The sequence below is a fragment of the Dendrobates tinctorius genome, unplaced genomic scaffold, assembly GCF_039654945.1.
Source record: "Dendrobates tinctorius isolate UK_male_01 unplaced genomic scaffold, ASM3965494v1 ptg000135l, whole genome shotgun sequence".
Classification (NCBI taxonomy): domain Eukaryota; kingdom Metazoa; phylum Chordata; class Amphibia; order Anura; family Dendrobatidae; genus Dendrobates; species Dendrobates tinctorius.
In genome coordinates this window covers 12,907,501-12,921,129 of record NW_027361803.1, presented here as the reverse complement: position 1 = coordinate 12,921,129, position 13,629 = coordinate 12,907,501, and positions in this window count along the sequence as shown.

Sequence of the window (13,629 nt, the reverse complement as noted above, 5' to 3'; positions counted from 1 at the left end):
CCCTTGTATATATGGCTCCGTTCCCACCCTCCCTCCCTTGTATATATGGCTCCACTCCCACTCTCTCTCCCTTATATATATGGCTCCGCTCCCACTCTCCCTACCTTGTATATATGGCTCTGCTTCCACTCTCCCTCCCTTGTATATATGGCTCTGCTCCCACTCTCCCGGCCTCCCTTGTATATATGGCTCCGTTCCCACCCTCCCTCCCTTGTATATATAGCTCCGCTCCCACTCTCTCTCCCTTATATATATGGCTCCGCTCCCACCCTCCCTCCCTTGTATATATGGCTCCGCTCCCACTCTCTCTCCCTTGTATATATGGCTCCGCTTCCACTCTCCCTACCTTGTATATATGGCTCAGCTCCCACTCTCCCTCCCTTGTATATATGGCTCCGCTCCCACCCTCCCTCCCTTGTATATATGGCTCCGCTCCCACCCTCCCTCCCTTGTATATATGGCTCCGCTCCCACTCTCTCTCCCTTGTATATATGGCTCCGCTCCCACCCTCCCTCCCTTGTATATATGGCTCCGCTCCCACTCTCTCTCCCTTGTATATATGGCTCCGCTCCCACTCTCCCTCCCTTGTATATATGGCTCCGCTCCCACTCTCTCTCCCTTGTATATATGGCTCCGCTTCCACTCTCCCTACCTTGTATATATGGCTCCGCTCCCACTCTCCCTCCCTTGTATATATGGCTCCGCTCCCACTCTCCCTCCCTTGTATATATGGCTCCGCTCCCACTCTCTCTCCCTTGTATATATGGCTCCGCTTCCACCCTCCCTCCCCTGTATATATGGCTCCACTCCCACTCTCCCTCCCTTGTATATATGGCTCCGCTCCCAACCCTCCCTCCCTTGTATATATGGCTCCGCTCCCACTCTCCCTCCCTTGTATATATGGCTCCGCTCCCACTCTCCCTCCCCTGTATATATAATAATAATAATAATAATAAATTTTATTTTTATAGCGCCGACATATTCCGCAGCACTTTACATTTCAGAGGGGATTTGTACAGACAATAGACATTACAGCATAACAATAATCACATACAGTAGATTATAACAAATAACAAGAGGAGTGAGGGCCCTGCTCGCAAGCTTACAGTCTATGAGGAAAGAGGTAGACACGAAAGGTGGGTGGTAACAGTTGCTCTGTATATGGCTCCGCTCCCACTCTCCCTCCCCTGTATATATGGCTCCGCTCCCACTCTCCCTCCCCTGTATATATGGCTCTGCTCCCACTCTCTCTCCCTTATATATGGCTCCGCTCCCACTCTCCCTCCCCTGTATATATGGCTCCGCTCCCACTCTCCCTACCTTGTATATATGGCTCCGCTCCCACTCTCCCTCCCCTGTATATATAATAATAATAATAATAATAAATTTTATTTTTATAGCGCCGACATATTCCGCAGCACTTTACATTTCAGAGGGGATTTGTACAGACAATAGACATTACAGCATAACAATAATCACATACAGTAGATTATAACAAATAACAAGAGGAGTGAGGGCCCTGCTCGCAAGCTTACAGTCTATGAGGAAAGAGGTAGACACGAAAGGTGGGTGGTAACAGTTGCTCTGTATATGGCTCCGCTCCCACTCTCCCTCCCCTGTATATATGGCTCCGCTCCCACTCTCCCTCCCCTGTATATATGGCTCTGCTCCCACTCTCTCTCCCTTGTATATATGGCTCTGCTCGGCTCCCCCATCATACTTACCCTCACATCGCTGAACTTCCCTCCCGTCGCTGAACTTCCCTCCCTGCATCTCGCGGTGCTTCAGCTTCTTCCTGTGCGAAGCGGTCATGTGCTACCGCTCATTAAGGTGCATGAATATGGACGCCACGCCTATGGGAGAGGAGTGGCGTCCATATTCATGACCTTAAATGAGTGGTACACTTGACAGCTCAGCGCTGGAATCTGGATGAGGCCGCCGCGCCGACAGGGACCGCTATGCAGGGTGAGTATCAGCTGCTACACAGCCGCCGGCTCCCCTTGTGTCCGCGGACCGGCAAGAGCACTGCAACGGCCCGGTGCTGGGCCGTGGACTGGTGGTTGGGGTAATTAAATTGCACTACTGGGTAGCACCGATCGGAGCCGGGGACCTGGGCGGCGGGACCCTATATGGGCCGGGCCCCAAAGCAACCGCTTCGGTTGCTACCCCGGTAGTTACGCCCCTGGTTCCAGGAGTTTAGAGATGAAGGGAAGATTAGATATCTAAATCCAGATCCAATGTCTGAAGGGATCAGTAGAGGCAAAAAATAAGGCAAATAGGAGTAAGAAAATAACATAACCATCTCATAGATAAATGATATAAAGAAATAGAGACAAACATAATAAGTCTTACCAGCCTTACCACCTGGGGTGGGTGCAGGTGCATCGGTCCCTGGGATTCAGTACAGGCTGGTAAGACTGAAGCATAAATGCTTCTGCAGGATTTGGAAAATACTGCCAGATAATAGATACAGCCTTGTTCACATAGAACTTGTCTCCTGGTGTACATACAGTGGATACAGAAAGTATTCAGACCCCTTTAAATTTTTCACTCTTTGTTTCATTGCAGCCATTAATATACACTCTGCACCCCATGTTGACCGAAAAAACAGAAATGTAGAATTTTTTGCAAATTTATTAAAAAAGAAAAACTGAAATATCACGTGGTCATAAGTATTATTATTATTATTATTATTATTATTATTATTATTATTATTATTATTATTATTATTATTATTTATATAGCACCATTGATTCCATGGTGCTGTACATGAAAAAGGGTTACATCAAAATACAGATATCACTTAGAGTAAACAAAACTAACAATGACAGACTGGTAAAGAGGGAAAAGGACCCTGCCCTTTCAGGCTTACATTCTACAAGATTATGGGGAAGGAAACAGTAGGTCAGGGGTTGGAGTAGCTCCGATGGTGTTGAGGTGGAAGCGTGGTCATTACAGGTTGTAAGCTTTTTGAAGAGATGGGTTTTCAAGTTCCGTCTGAAGGATCCAAATGTGGTTGATAGTCAGACGTGTTGGGGCAAAGAATTCCAGAGGATAGGGGATATTCGAGAGAAGTCTTGGAGGCGATCGGGTGAGGAGCGAACAAGCGTGAAGGAGAGAAGGAGGTCTTGGGAGGACCGGAGATTACGTAAGGGAAGATATTGAGAGATTAGTTCGGAAATATACGGAGGAGACAGGTTATAGATAGCCTTGTAAACTGGATACGCTGGGGAATGGGAGCCAGTGAAGGGATTTGCAAAGAGGGGAAGCAGGAGTGTAGCGAGGAGAGAGATTAGTCGGGTAGCAGAGTTAAGGACGGACTGGAGGAGTGCGAGAGTGTTAGAAGGTAGGCCACAGAGGAGGATGTTGCAGTAATCGAGGTGGGAGATGATTAGGGCATACACAAGCATTTTGGTAGAGTGAAGGTTAAGGAAAGGACGGATTCTGGAAATATTTTTGAGCTGGAGGCGACAGAAGGTGGCGAGAATTTGGATGTGCGATTTGAAGGACGGCTGAGTCAAGGGTTAAAGCCACATCACACACAGCGATCTCGCCTAGCGAGATCGCTTTGTGTGATGGGGATCAGCGACCGGCTCCCCCGCGGGTATCTCTGATCGTGCTCGATCGGCCTGGACCATTTTTTGATCGCTGGTCTCTCGCAGGCCAGCGCACATCGCTGCGTGTGGCAGCGGGAGCCAACGATCAGTGAGGCTCCCAGTGCTCTAAGCAGGCGCTGGGAGCTGGTCTCTAAGGTAAATATCGGGGTATTAAGCGGCGCGCGTCACTTAGTTACCCGATGTGTACCTTAGAAACCTGCGTGCTGACAGCTCCCGGCGCGAGCATGCAGGTTTCTAAGGTACACACCGGGTAACTAAGTGATGCGCGCCGCTTAGTAACCCGATATTTACCTTAGAGACCAGCGTCCTCGCTGGTGCTGATTGCTGGTGAAGCTGCCTGTTTGGCAGCTCACCAGCGATCATGTAGAGATGCACCAGCGATCCTGACAAGGTCGTATCGTTGTCGGAATCGCTGGTGCATCTGTATGTGTGACGGGGCCTTTACTCTGAGGCAGCGGATAATCGGGAGAGAGGAAAGTGTGAATTCACTTATTGTGATAGATAGATCAGGTAGGGAAGGTATGCGAGATGGAAGAAAGATAATTAGTTGAGATTTGTCCACATTGAGTTTGAGGAAGTGAAAGGAGAAGAAGGAGGATATGGCTGATAGACACTCCGGGATTCTGGACAGCAGAGAGGTGACATCTGGGTCAGACAGGTAGATCTGAGTGTCATCAGCGTATAGATGGTACTGGAAGCCATAGGACTTTATGAGTCGTGCCAGGCCAAGGGTATAGATTGAGAAGAGAAGGGGTCCTAGGACAGAGCCTTGAGGGACACCAACAGAGAGGAGGTGAGATGAAGAGGTAGTATGGTAGTAGGAAATGCTAAATGTGCGGTTGGTAAGGTATGAGGAGATCCAGGATAGAGCAAGCATGTATTCAGCAAATATAAGTATTCAGACCCTTTGCTCAGTACCAACCTGACTCTACTACTCAACCTTATCCTACTTTGCAATCAATTCATTTGGCAGAGAATCATCTAGGAAATGGAAGTGTGTCAACGGTTGCTACAAGAATTCTCGCCTGTGGAATGGCGAGCAAAAGGAGAGGAGGAATGTAAGCAGAAGAACCGGGCTGGGGGTACCTTTCTTCCGCCGAGTCCGGAACTGTTGGGGCTGTCTCTACTGTTGTCCGGGGGAAAGCTTAATCACCCGGACCAACCTTTGCACTCAGTAGCAGGGGGCGTGGTTAGCTTAGGCAGAGTGGAGCGTGCACAAAAGCGATCAGACTTTGCAAGAACATACAGCGCGCGGCAGGGAGAAGACAGTACTCCATCCCTACAGCACCAGAGCAGCGCAGGCCCGCGCCAGGGAATCCCCTCAGCCACCTCCAGAGACTGTGGACATAGACTTGGAGTGCCTCCGCTGGCTCTCCCAAACCAGGGTGCTGAACACTGGGGGTCTGCTTGTGCCACGCTTGTACCGCATCAGAGAGACCAGGTACGTGACCGTGAACTGTGTCCTGACTCCCCGGTCCATATCTGCAGAGCCATAGTGGGCCTGAACTGTGTTGCGGCGTACTCTATACCTGCAACCATAATCCCCCGCTCAGGAACCCTGTGTAGGGTAACAGAGACGAACCGTCGCCGTCAAGACTCCACTGGGTACTCGCTTACCTCAGAACTCCACAGGAACAAACCTTCGCTGACCACTCTGCATCGTTGAAACCGGCACCTGTAGTCAACTGACCGGATAAGTTATCCTTTAAGAACTCGTTTTTACCTGATCACCGGTGTTGCTTCATTCACCTTATTTCCTTGTTGTTTTCCCCCGTTACTGTAATAACCCTGCAAAACTGCTTAACTCCCTGCGGTATCCCTGTTCAAGTAAATACGTTAACCCTTCATCTGTCTCCCGTCTGTCACTGCATCCCGCAACCTGCTCACATGCGATTTAGTGCCATCATCATGTATGGTGGGGAGAGTCTCAGATGTAGAAGCGGAATGGAGCAGCAGGGAACCGGCAGCTCCCTGTTCCACCATTGTTTTTCCTGGTACCCGGAGGATGTAGATACCGTTGAAACTGTGTCAAAGGGCAGGGGGAGTGGGGGAAAGGCAAGGGAGTGGTTTTGGAAGGGACCAGGCACATCAAAGCACAGGTCGCACAATTGCCGTGTGCTGTGCCGCTATCGTCGTTAACGCCCTTTGAGTTGTGCAAGTGTATGTCAGACACCATAACAGCCAGTGTCCACCCACCAGCTCAGAGTCAACAAACAACTGGAGATAGAGCCTGCGAAGGGAAAAACTGACAAAAAAAGCAGGATAGGGGGTCATATAATTGCCAGAGATAGTGTTATTCCCTACATAAACACATGACAGATAATTCTGAAAAATGCATGATGTTTCTCATAGCAGCTGTCTAATATTAATCTATGGTGTGTACAAGTGGCTATGCTAGCACCTGGCACGGGGGTATGTGCCATGAGCCTCTTGGCACCAGCTACCAACGCAGTTGTATTTGCATTCTTCCTTCTACCGGTGCCCCAGGTTTTCTCCGTGCTCACCTGAACCTGTATGTACAGGACACCCTCAAAGGTCTTTTTTTCACACTTAGCTTACAAATAAAACAAGGTTGGACTTGGAGACCTCCTCAAAGGTGCCCTTGGGGGATGCTGTACCTCCGGTGGGTTATTCAGTAGGAGGTACTGTACATTGTGTCTTCAGAAGGTATTTGCTAGGTAATCCTCATGCCATATTGAGACATACAGGCTGGTGGCGGCATTTGTAGCTGAGGGTGCTCGCTGTGCACACAATGTACAGTACACTTCAGATGCCTCACTAGTCTATGAAATATTTGCAATACCGTAGACCGACATCGCTCTTGTGCAATCGCCATGAATGTGCAATGTGACACATTGTGATTGATTACTTATCCTGGGGCAAAAATAATTTTAAAAAAATTCAACAACTTGGACTTTTAACCCCTTGAAGATCAGTCCCATTTTAACTTTTGACAACTTTAGTCAGACAAAATCTGAGCTCCTCCTCCTCATTTAAGGTTTGGGCAATTATTACATCACAGGTATTCCTTGTAATGCAATAGAGCTGATATGTCACCAAGCGGTCAAAGGACATTTGTAGTTGAAAAAAAAAATCCAGTTGATATAAACTATGAATATAAAACTGATTAGCAAACTGGTATGTTCAGTATTCTGTCCCTCACATGAACTGTCACATGGAAGCCATGTGAAATCTTCATTATTTAGAAGTGGGCGTCAGTGCAGGACTCACCTACTCACAGGATCTCCTTATTAGTGGGTGCGGGAAGAAGGGCCAAGAGGGTCCTCTGTGAATAGGAAGGGATGCTTTTTCTATTTGTGGGTCATGAAGCAGGACTCAGGTTTTCTTTATGAGTAGGCGGAGAAGCAGGACTCACAGGCTTTCTTGATGAGTGGGCAGTGAAGCAGGACTCACAGACTTTCTTGATGAGTAGGCGGGGAAGCAGGATGCACAGACTTTCTTGATGAGTAGGCGGGGAAGCAGGATGCACAGGCTTTCTTCATGAGTGGGTGGGGAAGCAGGACTCGAAGGCTTTCTTTATGAGTGGAGGGTGGGATGAAGGACTAACAGGCTTTTTTCTTTCTCTGTCAGTGGGAGGGGAAGGCATTACTCAGTCATTTTCTATTTGTGGGTGAGAAAACAACTCACAGGTTTCTTTATGAGTGGGCAGGAGAAGCAGGACTCATAGGCTTTTTCATGAGTGGGCAGGAGACGCACGACTCGCAGGCTTTCTTTATGAGTGGGTGGGGAAGCAGGACACTCAGGCTTTCTTTATGAGTGGGGTGCAGGACTCGCAGAATTTTTGTATGAGTGGGCAGGGAAGAAGGACTCACAGGCTTTTTCTACTTTCTCTATGAGTAAGTGGAGGGAAGCAGGACTCACAGTCATTTTCTATTTGTGGGTGAGAAAACAAAACTCACAGGTTTTCTTTATGAGTGGGCAGGAGAAGCAGGACTCACAGACTTTCTTTATGAGTGGGCGGGGAAGCAGGATTCGCAGGCTTTCTTTATGAGTGGGTGGGGAAGCAGGACATGCAGGCTTTCTTTATGAGTGGGGTGCAGGACTCGCAGTCTTTCTATATGAGTGGGCAGGGAAGCAGGCCACGCAGGCTTTATTTATGAGTGGAGGGTAGGATGAAGGACTCACAGGGTTTTTCTACTTTCTCTATGAGTAAGCGGGGGAAGCAGGACACAGTCATTTTCTATTTGTGGGTGAGAAAACAGGACTCAAGCTTTCTTTATGAGTGGTGTGAGAGGTGCAGGACTCGCAGGCTTACTCTACGGGTGGGCAGAAAGAAACAGGATTCAAAGGCTTTCTCTATGAGTGGGCAAGGTAAGTAGGGCTCAAGCTTTCTCTATTAATAGGTGTTAGAAGCAGGACTCACAGGCTTTTTCAATGCGTGTTCTGGGGAAGTAGTACTCAGCCTTTCTCTATGAGTGGGAGTTGGAAGAAGGACTCACAGGCTTTTTCTATATGTGGAGGGGAAGCAGGACTCACAGGCTTTCTCTATTAATAAAGGGGGGAAGCAGGACTCATAGGCTTTCTCCATGAGTGTGGAGTGGGGTTCTGGACTCACATCTATGAGTGGGTGGGGGAATCAGGGCTCACAGGCTTTTTCCATAAGTGGAGGGAGAAGCAGAACTCAGACTTTCTCTATGAGTGGTTGGAGGAAGCAGTACTCAGGCTTTCTCTATGATTGGGAGGGGGTAGCAGGACTCTCAGGCTTACACTATGATTGGACAGAGGAAGCAGGACTCACAGGCTTTCTCTAGGAATGGGCAGAAGAAGCAGGACTCACAGGTAAAAATTATTTTGCAAGAAAATACTGAATTAAATCTTAAAATACTACCACTCTCTGGTTCACCATTCTCTATATTATTCTGTCCCCAGGTGTCAGACCCAACTGAGTCACTTTAAGGTAAATGGAGATCACGATAGTGAACAAAGCCTTAGGTACTTTTATTACTGAACTTTTTTTTATGGTTTATTGTGTCTTATAATAATTTAGGCTGCAGTTATGGTGTTTTGTTTTGGTGTTGAATGTTGCTGATTGCCATTGGGCACGTAGTTATTAACAAGTCAATACTGGTATTTAGAAAATCCATATTAGATCACAAAAAAAACAAAAAATCACATAAAACACAGTAATATTTCATGGATGCTGGGGAGTGTGTGGCTATATGTCGGACAATGGCCGTTTCGCACCACCTGCGCTTCAATGGGTCCCGAATAGAGCACGCACTTTTTCCCAACGAGATTTCTTGACAGGTAACCAGAGCCACATGAACAACAAAAGGCAAGAGGTTCCTTTATAGCTTTAAATATGGCCCTATGGACGTCGTACCTTTTGTCCCATCCATTTGACCACACAATGCTGCGTATTTTCCAAAAAATGCAGGTGTATCCTGTACTACAATGATGCAATGTTTGGGGAGATCCTCTTATTTTTACCAAGATCCTCATCATTTCCTCTTCAGTATGGGACCCGTTGAAGCGCAGGAGGTGCGAAACGGCCATTGTCCGACATATATCCACAGACTCTTCTGCATCCATGATTTTATGTGAAACAATAAAGGAACTTTTTACGGCAGGGTGAGTGCCACCACTTTCTTCTTTTTTTTTTCTTTTATAAATTCTTTATTTAAGAATGTCATTACAAAAATATTATCAGAATACAAGTCAGTATTTTCAACATTCAATTTTCTTTATGGGAAGGTTCAGGAGGGGAGTTAGGGAGAGGGAGAGGAGGGGAAACATGAAGGAAGGGAGGAGTATGGGTGGTAGTCCAGTTGGATGATGGCCTCCGTCGTTTAAGAAGTGAGAAAAAAGAGCAAGATAAATACAGTCACATATAGCATAAATAATATACATTAACCAAATTCCTTGTATTAAAACTTAATGTTATTTTGGCACAAGAACCATTGCTGCCATTTAGCTTGTAGCTTTCCTTGTTTACAATAAGTCAGTCGAATTTTTTCGAGAGAGTAGATGCTATTGGCTTCGTTAACCCATTCTGATAAGGAGGGAGGGTCACTATCCTTCCAATGTCTAGCTATGAGGATTTTAGCTGCATTGAGCAAATGAGAGCTTACAATATATTCGTTTACACATTTGTGATAAGGACGAACATTTAGGAGGATTTGCTTGGGTGTCAAAGGGGGTAATGTTCGAAAAACCCTTTTTATGTGTCCATATATCATTTTCCAGTAGGGACTAATTTTAGAGCATTCAAGCCAAATATGAGAGGGCGTGCCCGGTAGTAGGTTGCATCTCCAACAGCTAGATGAGTAAGTGGGTCACCCTCACACGCCCAGGGCAGCGGGGTACTCGGTACCGGGCCGGTGTCAAGCTGGGAATGTGTCACAGCAGCGGTGACCCGGTCCGTGGCCCTGGGTGCCCAATATCAATGGCGGTGATGTTAATGGTGTTAAAGTTTATTAGAATAGTTCGTGACGCCACCCGTGGTGTTTGGCAAGTAAGATGTTGAGCCAACGCTGCATGCAGATCCGCTGGGACTGATGGTGTGGTGCAGCAAAGATGGTGTAGCTCCCCACAGGTGGAGCTGTAGTCCCAAGGCAGTGTAGGTGCAATGGATGAGGAGAGGCACAGAATGGTATAGATGCTGGTACGCAGGTGTAGTGGTGCGGGAATAACTGGAGGACACCCGAGTATGCGGTTCCAAAGCTTTACTCACTGTTTGCAGTTCGCTCAACTGCCTGCCTCCGTACCATGTTCTCCAGGTCAGGGCTCCAACCAACCTCCAGGCAGGATAGGATTCTCCCTTCCACACTCCGCCAACATGTACCTTACTGAACGACTCCTCCAATGCGCCTTTAGGTGCGAAGCACTCCAGTACTTAGTTACCCTGGAATGCCTCTCTCTATGTGTTCCTAGTCTTTACTTGTATGACAGACAGCTGTAGCCTGCTTCGGGGACTCCTCACTGCGTCCCGACTCTCTATTCAGTTGCTGTTGTGTCCCAAGTCTATGATGGGTGCAAGGCGTTAGTGGCTCACTACTCCTCCGGTGTCTGTTGCCGGACATAAAGATCCAATCAACCTCGGGGACCGGGCCCCGGCCTTTGCGCTCGCTGGACTGGAAGGGTTCTCTATCTTTCTTCAACCAGCTTCCCACCATCCTTCTATTCTCCTTCATTCCGATCTGTTCTATCTCTCTTTTGGAATCTGTAGTCTCCAGTCTATGTCTCTTTCTCCTTCTCTTCCTTCCCTAGGGAGCTCGTTCCACTAAGACCAGTGCTCAGCCTCTCCTGACTGACTGCCTTCCTCCGCCTTGAGCTCCTCTCAGGCTCTCTCTCTCTCAGACCCTCGTCTGACTGACCTCCTTCTCTGGGACTCACCCCAGACTGACCTGAAATCCTACACCTTCCCTCTCTTTTATATCTAACTCCACCCGCCTCCCCAGCACCTCTCGTGTTACGAAGCCAGGGACCACAAAAGGCACCCTATGACCTTTCCAGCATAAAGCATGGATGGGTCCCTGCTGAACTATCCTGTGTGTGGGGTGCAGGTGTTGGAATGCGGAAAGGAGTTCCCAGCCTACCTGGATGGTGGGGCACTACACCTTAGGGGGGCCACATAAGATTTATCAATCTTACAGAGAGTATCTGGGGTTTTATACCAGCGAGAAATAATCTTATAATTTAGCTCTCTGTATCTCGTTGAAGGAGAGATAGAATGTATCTCCTTCCAAAGTCTAGAGGTTTCCTCTAGTGTCAATGATATATTTAATTCTTTCTCCCATTTGCTTATGAAGTTGGGAGGCTCCCCTGTGTCACAGAGTATTTTGTAGAATTTTTATATGATTTTTTTATTTGTTTTTAAGTAAAAAAAAAGTGTCTTGCGTAGGTTTCTCAATAAGGTTATTGGAGATATTGGGAATCTGTATTCTGACTGATTCTTTTATTATTTCAAATTCTGCTTCTGACATTTTAACACCACTAAATATGGTCTTAAATTCATTCATAGAGATAATATTATTCTTATGAATAAAGTGGCCAATATGTATATAGGAAATAGATCCCAAGGCTTTGAGTTTGTTTTTGATGGTTCTATATCTGGAGTCCAGGTACAAATATCTGGAACCAAGTCTGTTTTTTTATTAGTTCTGTTCGAGATATTGATAGTTTAGTTACCGGGTTTATAATTTCACAATATTTAAATTTGTTGTATGGTGTTAACCAGAGATAATGATTGATGTTTTTTATTAAAAGATTAAGTTCAACGTCGACCCATAATTTCCTCGGAGGAAAGATTCTTGTTTCCCTTAGTCTAGCCATATGTGAAGCGAGTCTATATTTTTCAGTCTGGCAGGCCCAGCCCTACTTTGCATTTCCTTTTAATTAGTGTTAAATGTTTAATCCTACTACTTTTGTTTTGCCAAATAAATTTGGAAATTAGGGTTTTAATTTTTTGAAAAAAGGATTGTGTAAGATCAATAGGTAACACTTGAAGGAAATAGAGTATTTTAGGCAGTGTCATCATCTTTACGATATTAATTCTGCCAAACCACGAAATGGGTAACTCCTTCCATGAAAAAACATCACGTTCCAGGTTGCGTATTAGAGGTAAGAAATTAAGATTGTACAAGGAAGAAATGGAGTTGCCCATCTTGGTCCCCAAGTATGTGATATGGGAACAATTATTTCTGAATGTAGATTTTTTAGATAAGAGATTCCAATTTTCCTGGTCAACATTGAGATTAAGCATTTCTGACTTAGAAAAATTTATCTTAAAATTTGATACTAGGCCAAATTCACGTATTTCTTCAATTAATGGTTTGATAGATTGCCAGGGTTTTTTTAGGTAGAAAAGAACATCGTCTGCAAATGCAGCTATTTTATGTTCCTTTTCTCCGCATCTTACACCTTGAATTCTGGGGTTTTGTCTAATTTTTTGTAGAAATGTTTCCATGACTAGTACAAATAAGTGTGGGGAAAGAGGGCATCCCTGTCTTGTCCCATTCCGTATCCCAAAGCTAGGGGATAAGTCATTATTAATTTTCAGTCGAGCTGTTGGGTAGGAGTATAGAGCCAAAATCTTCCCAATCAAGGGTTCAGGGAAGCCAAATTTCAGTAAAGTTTTTTCCATGTATTCCCAATCAATTCTGTTATGAATGGGTCACCGAGGAGAAAAAAGCAAAACAAGCTAAGTCACAGAAAACCAGAGAGGTTGGTAACTATGCAGATTGCAGATCCATGATCCTACCACAAAACTAGCAGCAGCCGTGGAGCGTACCTACGATGTTCCTAGATGCTTCGTCACAGCCGGAGGACTAAATAAGCTTGAAGCATGAAAAGGGGAAAACTAACTGCCCCAGAGCAGACCCCAAAGGAATAGATAGCCCCCACACATGTATTGATGATGAAACAAGATGAAGGCACAAACACAAGCAGGAAAATAGGCTGAGCAAACGATGGGGCCCAAACTAACTAGAGAGGAAAGGAAAGACACTGTCTGCAACCTGCAAAAAACCCTACAAAAATAATGTCCAACACTTCTGATAGCAAAATTAACCCTGAAATGACTAGACTTCTCCCACTATATCAGCACTCTGAGATATTCTGAGACAGAGCAAAAAGAGACCAAACTAGTAAGGGACAAAAAGCAAATTGGCAAAATACTGATAAATAAGAGTGGAAATTCAGCACAGCCCCCAGCCGGGGCTGGCTGACCACACCAAAAAACTGAATAGACCAACAAAATCAAGTGTGAACATTAGCAGAAAAACTTAGCTTTAGATGACTGGAGCAGAGCTGAAAACCAAGACCTGACAAGCAGAAGGAAACACCACCATCTGAATAGGGCGTCGGCTGTCTTAAATTCAATCTGAGACTCCTGAGGTCCAATCGTCATCCTCATTCTCAGGTGGCAGATCTCCACCGATCAAATCAGCCTCACTACCTCCTGTTACCACCAGAGGGAGTCTGGAAGGAGAACTCACAACTGGTGAACCAGAGAATGAACTCACAACACAATTCTGTCAAAAGCTTTTTT